Below are 13,824 nucleotides of genomic sequence, written 5' to 3'. Positions count from 1 at the left end.
CGTCTAAAAATGCTTGAATACATCCTACGTGACCAAACTTTTATTCGCATGTAATCAAATGTAGAAGCTGTAATTAAATGTAAAATTAATATATTGCATACCCCTCCCTTTCATGGCTGTTAACATACTTCTGAAAGGTGATATAGACCTCTTTGGGAATCCGTTGGACTTCGAGACAGTGTTCCAGCACGGTCACTGGCTGTGGTAAGTAGTTTACTTCCCAACCCCATGGTTTCGGGTCAAGTCCCACTGTGTGGTCCCTATGGTAAGTGTCTTCAACTATAGCCTCGGGCTAATCAAAGCTTTGTGAGTGGATTTGGTCGACCGAAAGAAGCCTTTCGTGTGTGTGTGTGTATGTATGTCCCCCACTCCCGCTTGACAACCGGTGTTGGTGTGTTTGTCTCCGTAACTTAACAGTGAGGTAACCGATAGAATATGTACCAGGCTGAACAAAAATGTACTGAGGTAGGTTAGTTCGACTAAAATTCAAAACAGTGCCCCACCTTGGCCAATCTAATAACTGAAACAAGATTATATATATATATATATATACGCGCGAGTCGTCTAAGCGTGGGTATGTTATCCGATAAGTACAGTATTATATATCCATCATATTCCCTTCCATATCGGCTAACTCTGATGAGCGTAAGGTTATATAATCAGATTGTTACCTAACACTCCATTGTATCCCTTACGTGAAACCGATTGGTAAGATCAACTGCGATGGATATATAATACTGTACATTTCATATATATATATATATATATATATATATATATATATATATATATATATATAATCGCAGGCGTGATTGTATGGTAAAAAGCTTGCTTCCCAACTACATGGTTCCAGGTTCAGTCCCACTGTGTGGCACTTTGGGTCAGTGTCTTCTACTATAGCTCGGGCCGACCAAAGCCTTGTGGGTGGATTTGGTAGAGAGAAACTGAAAGAGAAGCCCGTGATGTGTTGTGTGTCTGTATTTGTCCCCCCCCCCCCCGCCCCACACGCTTGACAACCGATGTTGGTGTGTTTTCAGTAAAAGAGACCGATAGAATAAGTACTAGCCTTACAAAAGATAAGTCCTGGGGTCGATTTGTTTGACTAAAGGCGGTGTTCCAGCATGGCCGCAGTCAAATGATTGAAACAAGTAAAATATATATATATATATATATATATATATAACTTAGCCGTCACTCGCAAGCGAGTATGACCTGGAAGCATGGGTTACGCTTCCGCCAGTTATTTTAGGTGTTTATGTAGTCCCGAGCAGGGACAGGCACTCCCAGATCTCCCACATTGGCCCATCAGAACATCGAGCACGAACAATCAGCTGAATAGACTGAACAATATGAAATGAAATGCCTTGCTCAAAAGCAAAATACGCCGCCCGGAGCAAGACTCGGACCTACTACCTTATGATCGTGAACCCAACATCCCAAAGACTAGACCACGCACCTTCACAAACATATGCACTCACTCGCGATAGAATTGAATCCAAAGAGGTAAAACTGTTTTCTTTTTTCTCTAAAGAAAAGACTGCCCAAAATGTCAGAAATTTCATTCTTTGCAACAATTTTATTTTCTCTCTTTCTCTCACTCACACGCGCGCGCGCAAACTTTAGAAGAAAGATTTAGAAACTTATGAAGTCAATTTTCACATTATTTAGCCACAAGGGTCCAAAACAGCGGGAATATACAAGGACGAGATACAACACAGGATTTGCAAACTCCAAACATACGTACTTAACGATATATCTTAAAAATCAACAAAAGTACCTCTCAAACAATAAATTAATAAAAACAATAAAAATGAAAACCTGGCTATCATAGATTTATTGAAAATGGACATTATATCACTAGGTTAAACGAAATATTATATGCAGGGGACAGTGTAGTTACAAAGACGACTGGATACCTCATCATATGTCTTAAGAATATCAAGATACAAACATCAAGGAAAAGACAAAAAATATATAAAGTGGAGGAAAGGCAAACATCTCTCAATCTTCAATGAAATCAATAGCGAAACTAAACAAATACCACAGAAATGTAACATTAAAAATGTTTCCAAAGTTAAAGAATACCTGAAACAATATATCTTTGTTAAATCACAAAGAACTCTGCGGTATGAAACACGAGTTTTTTGTCTTTTTGTTTAAAGAAGTTCGATTCTAATCCCAAATGATTTCAGTTAGAAATCGACATAAAATAGAAATCAACACAGCGTCAACAGGATGCAGAAGAATTGAGAAGCTGTATGATCAAGGAAGAGACTGTTCCAAATAACAAACTACTTGAACAATCGTAGGATGTCATAATAACATAAAAAGTAGTTCAGGCACATTAAAAAACAAACAAGTGGCTGGTTCCAGAACTTAAGTTCCAAAACTTTTGGACAAAATATTTAACAAGGTCACAATGTGAAACAAGCAAGGACATTTAATAAGATACCGACAGACCCAAAGACATGTGACTGGCTCACTGAGAGAGAAAAGTATTCTAATCCGTAAGACTATCGAAACAACAAACCCCAAGAACTACAGACCCCATAATCAACCTTCCAAAATTGTGAATAAGTTTAAAAGGAAAGCTAAAAATGAAATTATAGATTGCTATGTTAAAGTGTTGGTTACAAAATTCCCGATCTGACCAGTAGACAGATTAAAAAAAAAAAACCAGGTGGGAAATAGACAACGAAAACTGCAACACAAGCTGAGAAACGAAGGACTGAAAGCTTGAAATAAGCCAAATACATTAAGTAATTATGCAGAATGTGGAGAATATATGGGAATTTAACAATTAGGTGCATTGTTTCCGAGTGTCCAGTCTTAATCAAGGCATGACAGAGTTGGAAGGTTTCCTATATATTAATCCATTTCGTCAAAAGAGAACAAAGCTAATCTGCCGAATACTGTGAAGGATCACCCGGGAAAGAAATACCCCTGAATTGAAATATCAGTCCTAACAGACAATAATGTAATCTCTCTAAGAAATAGAAAAATTTGGAAATATAGATAGCCTGGACGTCAGGACTAAAAACAGAAAGAATTCCTATAACAACAGATTCCTTGAGAATGATTAAAATCATTCAGGCTAATACATAAAACCCCAGGACTGAAGAAGAAGAAGAAGAAGGAGAAGAAGAAGGAGGAGGAGGAGGAAGATTTAGTTTCCATTGCCACACGGCGGATGTTAAGTTACATATAACAAAATGTATGAGAATTTGTTTACACAGGAATCGGATGAATGAAGGAGGGGAAATAGATGATATACAAATGTGATAAAGTCCTCTAAGAAGAAATTCGCCATCTAGAGTCACTCACAAAGCCTACAATCCAGGATTTCTGATTACCAAAACTAAATCCCTCGCTCAGCTGTTCGGAGAGCAACTTCTCCCTCTCCAAGTGGAATATTAAAATGTCGATGAGGGCGTGTCTGAAAAGCAGTATCTGTTCTTAGTCCTGTCAGTTGCGTCCACCAACTTTTGCCATAGAGACGAAAACTACCTACATTTCTCGGTCAAAGAAAGGTGATGGGACGATCTTCATGATAGACAAGGCCGCTAGCCGGACCGTCAAGTCAGCGATGCTCCGAGACTGAATGATTCTATGAAGTACGGTTTCAACGCTCTGTGCGTATCTTGGACAGGTCCAGTTAACAGCATTTCCGTGTCTGTTCCATTTATCCCAAACCAACAATACTCTCCGTATCACTGATAAGTCAGGAATTTCTGGAAGTTATACTTAGCCCCTGCGCCGAAAGTCCTTCGGAACAGACGAGTCATTAGTTAATGCCATAAAAGCGACAGATGAGGAGACAGAAATGTTACAAAAAGAGAGGAGGGTAAGGGAGAGAGGAAAGCGAGGGAGAGTGTGTATGACGCTGAAATAGAATGAAACAACACGAAAAATGATAGTATAGAGTATATAAAATACGGTAACATCCCAAGAGGAGGATTGTAACAGACCCAGGACTATGACTAGCAAAGATAAGTGCTGTCTCCCAACTGTAATCTTCTGTCTTAGAGTAAATACACAATTAAATACATGCCCTCATATTTTGAGGAATAAATATAATCAAATATCTAAGCATCAAGCCTTGACTGATGCTAAGACACTTTCAAGCCCAGAAGTATTAAAAAGCAAAGTCAACCGGCGACTACCAATTCTGTAATTTACGATTTTAAAAAATATAATGATTATAATAGTTAAAATTATAAATAAAAATTTCTAACGTAGGTAGACATAAGGCCGTACATTTGACAGATACTTCTACTCTGACAAACTTAATCGACTCCAGCAATTCTGAACTTAGAATGGAAAAGAATACGACTATATACCACAATTTTGGCCGACGTTCTGAATGGCATAAAGAAATCTATTTGCAAATGGAACCATACTTTCTTTCTATATTTTATCAGTATTATTATAGATAAATTGAAGAAATCACTAAAAGGAAGTTTCTGTATACATGTGTATATCTGTTGGTTATATAGAAATCTAAATTTCCTCTGAAAATGATTGCTATAGTTTGTTTAGCTGTAGGTCAGCCCTAATCCAGCAGACCTGATCAAAAACATTTCAGCTGTAACCATCCCAACTTTTCCTTATAAGCAGGGAACTCGGGCCTACATTATCCAATGTGTTCTTTTGTAAGGGTATGATTTGGTTGCTATTTCTTGTACATAGAGGTTCTCCCGTTGGCTCAAACTTTGATGTGATGTTATATCAAGCCTAAATTTAGAGAAAATAAATAGTATAAACTATTGGCAACGTACACTGCTACAAAAGCCATTCTTATGGTAACTGTGAATCGAAAACGTAGTCGTTGCCACGGATTTCCCGTAAATTTCCACCTTACCACAATGCCAACCGTTATAAGAATATTAATTTATTTGAAGGATATTTTTTCACTTAATTGCACCCAGAGTTCCTTCGTTAACGGATAGCATTTATAATTGTTCAACGTCCTCCTTCCGTGCAGGCATTATATTATATATATATATTATATTATATTGGACGGAGAGCAGTGAACCTAATATTCATGTCTTTCCCATAGATATTGGGATATACGCCAAATAATTTCCAAGAGGGAATCGAAAGCAGATCGCCGGTTCTATTTACCAACAAACTTAACGCCGCTTGACAGACAAAACAGCAGTAAAAAATATACAAGTGGCAAGAAATCACATTAGTAAATAATAGTTTATATCAACTCTTTAAATTGCTTCAGCTTTAAAGCTACGGTCATGCTGGGACACTACCGTCGATTTTTTTTTTCTTTCTTTGATACAAGATAAATCAAAATAAGTTTCATAATCTCACTAGTTATTCATGAATGTCAACAATACTGGCCACCATTTCATCACTACTACTACATCAATAGTCTGGCAATGTTCCTACCTCCAAGTGGTGCCAAATGGATCACCATAATTGCAACAAGCCAAAATGGTGCTCGATCCGTTAGAAACAACAGCCAAACTATCCTCAATTTACACGTTGGGTCTTCAAAAATGACACATCAGATGTGATTCTGAGTACAGAAGGCCTAGCAAAAGTCGAGACGGTCATGGTTGGAATATTTCATCCATAGGTTTGATTTATCATGGTTAAATTGATGCTAAATAAACAAGCTATTTTGAACAAATGAAATAATTCAAACCGCCTATCCAAAATGCATTGGGAATAAATGTTTTCATTTTTGTCGCATAGGCGGCGAGCTGGCAGAATCGTTAGCACGCCGGGCGAAATGCTTAGCGGTATTTCGTCTGTCTTTATGTTCTGAATTCAAATTCCGCCGAGGTCGACTTTACTTTTCATCCTTTCGGGGTCGATAAATTAAGTACCGGTTGCGTAACTAATCGACTGGCCCCCTCCCCAAAAATTTCGGACCTTGTGCCTCGATTAGAAAAGAAAAAAAAAGTTCCAGATTCGTATTGTACGAAGGTTTGGAGGGAGCCCGTTGTGAGTTTCGTGCATTTCATCCCCCGCCCTCCAAAGTAGCGACGTGGAGCGAAGTGATGTGAAATAGAGTTGCAAGCGGAAAACGTTAGAAGGTCATTGACTCGGTGTGCCGAGACAACGTTACAACCTTATATAATGCACACACACACTACATAGTAAATCTGTTTGTTTCATTAACAATTGTCTATTGACAAGGTCTCATACATGACTAGACAAGAGGTCGCACATCTATTAAGTGATGTAGCAGTTCCTGCCTTTCCTATAACGGGTCTCTTTATTTCAGGTGACACCGGAAAGTCTAGTAAATCATAAAACTCCGTGCGAATGGGGGGGAGAGAGAAGCATGGACCGGCTAGAAAAGGCTAAGTTGTGACGTTCATAATTGTCGGTCGTTAGTGCACTAACAACAAAAGCGAAGTTAAATGATTACAGTGAAGTATAGATATGAAAAACATACACAATTTTAAACAAAAAATTAACTATTAACAGGGATGTATTTGCTTACAAAGATTTTTAATCTATTGAATTTATCCTCAACTATTAAATCTCTTATTTATCTATCCATATTAATTACAACTAAAATACAATAAATATAGGGCAATTTTAAAGTACATATATATTAGTAATCGTAATGGCCGAGTAACAGTAAAGTCGGCCATTTGGTTGTCGAACTAGAAATTTAGTGACTAATAATGTCAGAATTCGAATCCTACCTAACACGAAAAATAATCGGAAAGAAAGAAGAGAAAAAAAGACTAAAGAAATAACTTACTGTACATATGACACTAGGATATATGTTGGCAGGGGCGAAGTAACTGCTTCTCTAGGCAAGCTGTCAAACCAAGTCTGTTTTCACTTTTTCTTCGTTAACTAATACCGATGCGAAGGTAAAGAATCGTAAACAAAAGTTGCTCCTTCGTGTCCCAAACACTAGCAGAACTGAAGGATGGTGCGCGCCAAACGTGTGGCCGAACAGTGAAACGTCAACAAACTTGAGGTGGAGTATTTGATAAAGCCTTTCACACTCACTCGCCGTCGTCGCCACTGGTTAACTTCAAGCTCAGCATATCAATTACTCAATGAAAACCTTCTACTCGGTCTAAATGTGAATTATAACTGGAGGTTAAATTAACTAACAAAGCGAAGTAGTTAATTCACTAGCAGCTCGTCAAGACACGATTAAATATTTAGATGTCTAGGAGAATTACTGGCTGTCATTTCCAGGTCTTTCAGAAGATTTGTGTTTAGCATATAACTTTCAAGTAATATACACGTTGTTTAATTATGCAGTGCTCCTAGGGGTGAACAGTATCCCATCGTAACTGAGTAACTGACCGGGGAAAGCTTAATCACTGATATAATGAAGCGCCGAAGGGAAAGAGAGAAAACGTCAAACTTCAGTCACTGACCAACATTCCATCGATTGACCAGCTAGGAATTTTTATCTATCTATCTATGTAACGTTCTAAACGTGTATATCTCACACTCATACATTTATTTTATATATACGGCTTACTCTCTTATGTGCAAAATAAAAGTGAGGTGAAAAGGCACTATCATGCTATTAGCTGTCAGAAGCCGGTGAAAAACTTCGTTTATCTATGATTATTCCGAGCAATTAGCGGACAAAAACTCCCTCTAAGGATGTTTAAAATCTAAAGTCAATGAGCAAGGGAGAGAACTCCAATTTAATTAACTAATACAAATTTTGGGGAAAATATTGTGGGAAATGATCGGAGCATCTTTCGGTTGTATAAAATTTCGTTAGCAAAGCATATTTTAAGAATCAGAAATCAGTGTGTGTGTGGCTAACATGTTTGCTTCCCAACCACATGGTTCCAGGTTCAGTCCCACAGCGTGGCACTTTGGCCGAGTGTCTTTTATAGCCTAAGGCCGACCAAACTTATGTGAGTGGATTTGGTAGACAGAAACTGAAAGAAACTAATCGTATTTATATATGTATGTACGTGTGTGTGTGTGACTGTTTGTGTCAGTATTTGTCCCTCACCGTCGCTTGACAACCGGTGTTAATGTGTTTAAGTCCCAGTAACTTAGCGGCTCAGTAAAGAGATCGACAGAATAAGTACCAGGTTTTTAAAAAATGAGTCTTGGGATCGATTCATTCGACTAAAATTTTTCAAGGCGGTGCCCCCAACATAGCTGCAGTCTGATGACCGAAACAAACTAAATTTGACAATTTTTTTTTTTTTTCAAGAATGACATTGGATAGCATAAAAATTAAAGCTGTAGTTGAGAATAAGTTAGCTGACATGGAGGACTGGAAGCCATCTGAATACTGGAAAGGAGTTACTTGTATTATGATAATTTATGCCAGGTATCAAAATGCTAACATCATGACTAAACTCAATAGTCTGAAAAGGCTGTAAGATGTACATGAACAGCTGCAATGAAGACTACAAAGCCATGGTGAGCAGGAAGAGACATAGCAGATATTCTGACAGTGTCTGCATGCTGGAGTTTATCTAACAACTGCAGGACAAGGTGATGGAAGATTTGAGCAAGGGAATCCAGGCTTTGGCAAAAAAGATGGGTGTTGGAGTCGCCACCATGAAGTTGAGTCTAAATAATAACCTTTGCTACTACTCATGCAAGAAGCACAAGGGACAAATTCTGATAGCTAAGGCCAAGGAGAACTGCTTGAGAAAGACAAATAAGCTCCTGAATAAGCTGAGGCATCCTACTGAGTTGAAGATGATCTGGTCCTTCTCAGATGAAAAGAACAAGAACTTCTGCCAAGACCAGTTGTGCAACACCTAGAACAACAGGTGGATTGTCTACAATCCATATGATATTCCACAAATCCTGAAAACCAAGTTTCCCCAAACTGTGATGGTCTTTGGGTGTGGCTCCAGTGAGAGTGACATTATGCTGCCCCACAGCCTTGAACAGGACATTAGGCTCAGTTCAGATGGTTATGTGAAGCTGCAAGGTCATATGTATGGAAGGAGGATTTGGCTCCTTGCCATACCTCTGGAACAATCAGAAGTGATTGTTGGAGAATTTCTATCACTTCACCAGCCCCAATTTTTAGCCTCCTAATCTCACCAATTTTAATTTCATGGGTTACTACATGTGGCACATGGTGTTGCAGGCAGAGTGGTTGGTGTCTTTCTCAAGTAAGGCTGAGCTGATGGCCAAAATTAAAGGATTGTTTGAAGATTTTCCAAGGAACACAGTAAGGGAAAGTAGCTCAGGGGAATAGTGTACCTACTAAATAAACATAAGGTAAGGTCTCTTTGATTAATTGAGATTATATTTGCACCTAGTAGAAAAAACCTGTTTCTAGATCTGTTAAACCCCTTGCAGACAGGAAGCGGTACTAAGTGTGTGAGCAGTGTGATGTCTCTCTCTGTACAGCACTGTTTTTAAATATACCACACTGAAAAGAATCTGTAAATACACTGTAAAATTCCTTGTATGAAAAATGTAGTTACTGAACAGCCTAATACCAGTACACAGCACAGACTGTCAGTACTAAATCCATCTGCAAGAGATTAAAAAACTTAAAAGCAACAAACAAGAGAAACCAGTAAAATATGTAAGCAGTGCCATCTTAAGGCATGAGCTCACTGGGCAGTTGACAGGGAAGCAGGGTCCCCACAAGTCTAGAGGCCCCAAAGGTAATCTATATTTGATGAGGTTTTAATAGACAGTACATTGCATTGGTCTGGAGAGGGTAAAGTGCTATAATTCTGTCAAAATGATCTTGTTTGCGAGACCCTTTCTTATGTACAGAACTTTTCCCTGAGTCATATTGTTGATAACCATAACCAGACACACTACGTTCTCACTGTTTCTATAAATAGTGATCATTTCTAAGGCTCCCCAACTGAATAGAATATGCTTTCATGAGGTGATCTCATAAGACTGGAACATGCCTGTTTTTAAACACCAAATTGACTCTCATCTAAATTCTTTTATTTTATATCGAAGTTGCAAAGTGAGCTTCTTAACTACACACCCATGTTTATATTTTCCAAAAATTTCAGTTAGCTGATGTTACTAGAGTTATCTTCCTTGATTGCTTTTTGCTTTTTTTTTAGTCTACTAATTGCATGGATAATCTTATTTAATCAAAGTTTTTCAACTCACTTCATTATATATGTGAGACCTTACCATATGTGTATGTATTTAGTGTGCAAAGCACTTCCTTGAGGTACTTTCTTACAGCTATATTGTTGATACACGTTTTGTATGCTTGTATTTAAAATTCACTCTAGAAACCACAGTGTTTGTCAATGTGCAAGTTGCTTTGTCAGTTCACCTGACAATTGTCAAAAATATCTTATTTATTAGTTTTATTTTTTATATCCAAATAAATGAGAGAACGTACTTTTAGTTGACACATTTTATAATAGTCATTTAAATCTACAGATAAATCACCTACATTTGTCTGGAAGTTGTGCAGCAGGCTATTCCTGATCATGTTAAAGAAATGTATAGTACTAATTTCTCTCCCTCACACACTCTTTCTCTCATACACATATATTCCCTCTCCAAATTTTATTTAAAAAATATCAATTATATGATGTTAATAGAAAATCAAGAATTAAAATAAAGAGCAAGTCATTTGTAATTTCAACAGTAGTTATAGCTATTAATTTTTACTGTTGGATTAGATGTATTAAGTAAAGGAAGCTTTAATAGTTTCTTAAGAGCCTTCCTCTATGTTTTCAGTTTGAATTTTGTCTGGGTTGATTTTAGTCATTTATCAAAGTGCAGACATGATGACATGACTGTGATTAAGAAGCTTGGTTTGCACTTTGCAGCCATGTGATTTTGGTTTCAGTTCCACTGTGCAGTACCTTGGGTGGGTATTTTCTACTATATCTCTGGGCTGAACAAAACCTTGTGAGTGAATTTGTTAAACAGAAAGTGTGAAGAAGCCTCTATGTGTGTGTGTGTGTGTGTGCGTGCACACGTGTGCATGTGTGTGCACGTATGTACTTGTGTGTGTGTGTGTGTGTGTGTGTGCGTGTGCGTGTCTACCATGGCTTGACATCCTCATATCTTAGCTTGTTTACATTCTCATATCTTAGTGGTTCAGCAAAAGAGATTGATAGATTAAGTACCAGACTTAAAAATAAGTCAATTTGGCAACAGTCCAATGACTGAAACAAGTAACGATAAAAGGTATACTGAACCATTTCACAATATCTTTACATATAAACAAAATTCATATTTCGTTTGTAATGTAATTAAGCCTAGCAACATAGATATTCAGGGGCATAATTCTAACACGCCCACCGAATTTAACACCACCACCTGGTCCTTGGGTACACTTTGTGGAATTGGCTCTGTCCAAAGCGTTCAGACCCCAAGTCCCTCTTGGCCCAAGTTTTGCTTCCAGATGTTCAAGCTGAGTATCAGATATGTCCATCTGGGAGTATTTGGAAAGGCAATGGGTGCTTGCCTCTCTTCCAATGACTAACATGTAAAAAAATAAATAAAATTTTAAAAAACCTACATATATTAGGAATTGAAAAGAATGTGATAAAAATGATATAGATATTAAAATTTATTTTATTTGGAACTCAATTTAAATAATAAAAAAATATATAAACTGTAAAATTATGACCTGAGCTAAGGTTTTCATAAGATGATAAAGTAATCAAATAATTAGGTTAATATTACGAAGAAACCTGAAAAAGAGCATCTGATGAATGTTTTGATGTATTTACCATTTTAGGAGAACATAAACTGTCAGAAGCCGTTGAGGGAAACTTGCTAAAAATAACAGCCAATCTCTCTAAACCATACCCTATTGCCTTTAAAAAGAAAACATTGGCCATGGTTGGAACATCTTTGATCAGGTCTACTCAGTAAGGATTGACCTTGGGTTAAACAACAACAACATAAGCTCTTATACTCTCAGTAGATAACAAAGATAAATTAAGAGACTGATTAATAAACATACAACTGTGGTTCTTAAACTTAGTAGTATTCCCCTTCCTCTGGAGAGCAATAGAAGATGTCAAGGGGCAATACAGGGCTACTGAATGTCTAAAATGGTCATTCTTTTTTTTTTTCTTAGAAATACAATATCTAATTCTGGTACAATACTTATATACACAATGGGTGTGGTGGGGGGACTTTGGCAGGACTAGAGTAAAATTATGTTATCAGTGAACAGAAAGAAACATGACTGATGAATCACCAAGGTTCAAAATGGATTCGTTATGTAACTTTTTGCCTTCTTTAATAATTTCCATAAAACTGTAACAACATTGAGGTTCTAGACTACTCAAATATCTAAAAAAAAACAACACAGCTGAGTAGGATACAATATAAAAAATATGTAAAAATGTAAGTACTGTCTCAAGTCCTGCAACTCATAGGGTTGGTTGCCCAGTTTCCATAGTGTATAAGCAACCAACATCACAACATCCCCTTTGAATAGAACATCAGTTTGTCACAGGGTTACTGAGAAGACAGGAGCAACATGAAATGTTTTGCTGAAGAGCACATTGCACTGCCCACTTTGGGAATTGAAACTGCAATCTTGAAATTGTAAGTGTAATACACTAACCGCAAGAAAGTATGTAACATGGTGTAAAATGTTTCTCTTTTTTTTTTTTAATTTAATTTTTTTTTTTTGCAGAACACAGTGAGGATATTTGTTAAAACAGCATTCAATGGAAAGTGGTACTGAGTCAAAAAATGTTGAGAACAACTGGCCTATAACAAGATGATTGATGTTACAAAGAAAGACATTTTTAGCTATAACATTCTACACTAAAAACAAAAAAAAAAACACTCTAAATAAAATGTAAAAATGAGCTTCATATACTATAAACCTATGATAAAAAGAAAAAATTACATAAGATTTATACACAGAACTAATAGGGATAGGACTAGTCAATTACATTAGCCCCCATTCTCAACTGGTACTTATTTTATCAACCACAAAAAGGATGAAAGACAAAGTCAACCTCAGAACATGTAGACAGAATAGATACTACTAAACATTTTGTCTGGCACAATAATGATTCTGCCAGCTTGCCGCCTCATAAGCAGAATTAATAACAGTCATAAAATTGTGAATAAGTGAAGCTAATCAAAAATTAAATAAAAGCATGAATGAGCAAACTTAATTTCAAACTTTTACTTTTGTAACTATTATAACTGACCAGTTAGTTTGCTAATATTGTTAGTACATGTAATTTGGGTAAAATAATATAAGAAAAATGTAAAAATATACAGTATTTACCTTTGAGAAAACAAACTTTAAGTAGCAGCAATATATATATGCTAAACCAAAACTCAAATATGATAAGATACGTTATAGATTTTGACCTGGTAGGACTTGACAACAAAACAATTTTTACCTTTACTGAATAGTTGGCAGGTGATTATTAAGTAATATAAAAGCTTTCTCAGTTATCTAAATACCCTTTTGACCTTTGAACAATATAACACCTTAACATGATGAATATTGAAGGAGAGAGTTATATGTTTTTTTAATTATTTTCATATATATAAATATATATATTATATATATATATATATATATATTATATATATAATCATAAATATATAGGGATTGACAGTAACCTGCTTCTCCAACATACTGAGAATTCAGAAATAGCAGTCAAAGAACTACTGATTTCAAAACTACAAATTATTACTCCAGATTGATAGCGATATTTTTGATACACACAGAACAAAAAACAGTAGAGAAGAGTAAAAAACACTTGCCTTTAGTTAATTTAGTACAATTGTTTCACAGTTAAGAGTAAAATACTCTATTCTGATCTTCAGCTAAATATTCTAATAAATTTGTTAATGTCTAAGTAACTCACGTTAATTTTGACCATGTGAACATCAATACCACGTGAG

The 13,824-nt window shown here is 36.4% G+C and overlaps 1 protein-coding gene across 6 annotated transcripts in view; it reads right to left on the bottom strand.

Annotated features, from left to right (window-relative positions):
• The window catches only part of LOC106870396 (carnitine O-palmitoyltransferase 1, liver isoform), a 116,916-nt gene that overhangs the window by 56,811 nt on the left and 46,281 nt on the right, over window positions 1-13,824 (bottom strand). Inside the window, exon 1 of one of the 6 annotated variants that reach the window (XM_089346764.1) lies at window positions 13,196-13,342. The exons of 2 other annotated variants lie outside the window; for them this stretch is intronic. The gene's annotated coding sequence lies outside the window, so the exon portion shown is untranslated. Of the gene's footprint in view, window positions 1-6,736; window positions 7,628-13,195; window positions 13,343-13,824 lie in introns of those variants that run through there. 3 more of the 6 variants (XM_014916444.3, XM_014916443.3, XM_089346765.1) reach the window with 3 other exon arrangements.

Source organism: Octopus bimaculoides, chromosome 2 (assembly GCF_046866305.1).
Source record: "Octopus bimaculoides isolate indiv1 chromosome 2, ASM4686630v1, whole genome shotgun sequence".
Lineage (NCBI taxonomy): Eukaryota > Metazoa > Mollusca > Cephalopoda > Octopoda > Octopodidae > Octopus > Octopus bimaculoides.
The sequence above is the reverse complement of the archived record's forward strand: the minus strand, read 5'-3'. Positions and strand labels throughout refer to the sequence as shown.